Below are 2,795 nucleotides of genomic sequence, written 5' to 3'. Positions count from 1 at the left end.
ATCCCCGGCCTTCTAACAATCGCTTATTAGATTGCTCAAAAATTGTTGTAAAAAGAATTCTCTAGACAAGGTTGTTCATCCTTGGAAAAAAAAAAGAATTCTGAACATTTACACAAAAACATAATTAAAAAAATTTGGTAAGGTCCGCCGAAGCGGGTAGCCTTAACCAGATGTGTGGTAACAGGTAAGCTCATAGGGTGAGATGTACGAAGTTTCAAATAGAGGCAGATTGCAGCTCAGCATACCATGATCAATGCCACAACCCATTTTGACATCTTTATCTGGGTGATACTTGAACATGTTTTCAAGCACATAAGCTTGATCCTCCGCTGACAACGGTTCGCCGTCCTTGTCCCTTCAAAGACAAACAAGAGACGTCAGAGCAGACTAGTGAACAACACAAATAACCATTGACATCAACAAGAAGTTAGTAAGCAGGTGTTCATAAATTTCATCCACCAAACAACACAAACAACAATCGCTAAGATAATATGTATAGAGATGTGTCAGAAATGGAATCATACCAAACTGGTCCACTGAAAAGTCTAACCATGATCTAATTCCCAGGAATCAAATGCTTGTCAAGTAGATGTGTCGAGTACGTAACATAAACATCGACCTTTGTTTTTCCAGTCCCCAGTGTTTGAGGAACCCCAATCACACGAACTCTTTCTTATTTGTACCCCATGCAAATGGCTTAACAGGCGGTTCTTTGTGTTGGCTCCACTGGATCTCGTTTTCAGTCTGATCTCCAACAGAAGAAGAACCCCAAACTTGAGAATCCACTGGTTGATTTACGTGTTCACCAGCCATAATAGTCCCCCATGTACCTAGTGCAACGAATGAACAGAGTTATACATTAGACTATATGATTTCAGGACAGACTTTTTTTATTGACAGTGTAACAGTCTAACTAACTCTCTCCGGCTCTAGTACCTGCTGATTTGTTGTTAGTGGTCACAGTCTCATTTTTAGGTGGCTCACTCCATTGGTTCCATAGACCATTCCTTTCCTTACCATTCTAGCCTGTTGCATTGGCCTTCTCCACGTGTCCTCCCCAAGAATCACTGGGATCATCCGTGGCTGCTTTTGGGCATTCCAACCACCAGTTGTGTTGGTTTTTTCAGCAAATCCTCCCCAAGAATCATGAGCTTCAGCCTGGGATGACTGCGTCTTCGTATTCCAACCACCAGTTGTGTTGGTTTTTCCACAAGTCCTCCCCAAGAATCATCAGGTTCAGCCTAGGATGGCTGCGTCTTGGTATTCCAACCAGCAGTTGTGTTGGCTTTTTCTGCCTGCTCTACCACGGGGGTTCATCCTGGGATGACTGCGTCTCGGTATTCCAACCACCAGTTGTGTTGGTTTTTTCCACAAGTCCTCCACAAGAATCACGAGGTTCAGCCTGGGATGGCTAAGTCTTGGTATTCCAACCATCAGTGGTGTTGGCTTTCTCCACCTGTTATCCCCAAGAATCATTCGGATCATCTTGTGAAGGCTGCTTTTTGGTATTCCAACCACCTGTTGAATTGGCCTTTGCCTGTCCTCCCCAGGAATCGTTAGTATTCCAACCACCAGGTGCAGAAGAATTTGGATCATCTTGTGAAGGCTGCTTCTTGGTATTCCAACCACCTGTTGAATTGGCCTTCTCCGCCAGTCCTCCCCAGGAATCGTTAGGATCGTTTTGTGAAGGCTGACTTTTGGTATTCCAACCACCAGGCGCAGAAGAATTTGGATCATCTTGTGAAGGCTGCTTCTTGGTATTCCAACCACCCGTTGAATTGGGCTTCTCCGCCTGTCCTCCCCAGGAATCGTTAGGATCGGTTTGTGAAGGCTGACTTTTGGTATTCCAACCACCAGGTGCGGAAGAATTATCAAATTCTTTGGAAGAATGGTTCTCTGACTGGATTTTATCACTACTATCCCAGCCAGCCCAAGCATCAGAATTTGCTGTTGCACCAGGATTGTCTGAGCCCGAAGTTTTGTCAACTTTCCACTCTCCCCAGCCGCCAGATTCACCAGTTTGTGAGGAATTGTTTCCCCAGTTTCCTTCTGATATTTGGCTAGGCTGTAAGTTCGGTTGGCATTCGGCTATGTCATCAAAGGTGGCCTTGCCCATCAGGGTGCTCAGGGGACAGGGTCAGATCAACGTCTTCAATTTCCAGTTCCATATCATCAACACATGAGCAATATAACAAGTGTATTTTATATGATGCAACAAATCTGAATCTGACACTACAACACACATACAAAACCAAACTGCACTTCTGTCCTAATTTATGACTGAAGACATGCAAGAGTTCTAACAAGAAATAAGAAAATCCAATAGGTGGAGAAGTTGAGTAGCGCAGACACTCATGTCACCCAAATATATACCGTATAAGTAAAAGTAATCAAACATTTCATGAGCATGCAGCCAAAGAAAGAGCACATTATCACAGTAATCAGCTGAGAACTACACGAAACAATTCAGTTGAGTAGCGCAGATACTCTCCTGCAACTGACTCCATTGGTTTTAGATCTTCTTCCCCTAACTCTTTCAACGAAACTAAGGTGTTTTTGTGAGGGATAACTACACGAAACAATTCCTAAAGATCCACAAGCCTTTTTGAGGTTGAAGTTTTTGTGTTTTAAATGTTGAAATAGTTACCAATGCAAGTTAAAACACCTGCACTCTTCGCAACGGCTAGCATTTCACTTTTGCAAACCCTAAACTCTTTAGTCCAACCCGATGACTGATGTTCACAGAAACCTCTGCGAAAATGAATTTTGAAGGTTTATCCAATAACTTATGAGCA

At 43.2% G+C, this 2,795-nt stretch overlaps 1 long non-coding RNA gene across 1 annotated transcript; it reads right to left on the bottom strand.

Moving 5' to 3' along the window:
• Positions 1-12: 12 nt before the first annotated feature.
• LOC113342813 lies at positions 13-2,789 on the bottom strand. Its single transcript, XR_003356862.1, has 3 exons — positions 937-2,789; positions 525-830; positions 13-355 (listed from the first exon to the last, which is right to left on the bottom strand). It is a non-coding gene; the product is annotated as an uncharacterized LOC113342813 (long non-coding RNA).
• Positions 2,790-2,795: the final 6 nt, after the last annotated feature.

This window comes from Papaver somniferum, unplaced genomic scaffold (assembly GCF_003573695.1).
Source record: "Papaver somniferum cultivar HN1 unplaced genomic scaffold, ASM357369v1 unplaced-scaffold_4787, whole genome shotgun sequence".
In the NCBI taxonomy this organism is placed as follows: Eukaryota; Viridiplantae; Streptophyta; class Magnoliopsida; order Ranunculales; family Papaveraceae; genus Papaver; species Papaver somniferum.
Note: the sequence above shows the minus strand (reverse complement) of the source record. Positions and strands in the feature narration are given on the sequence as shown.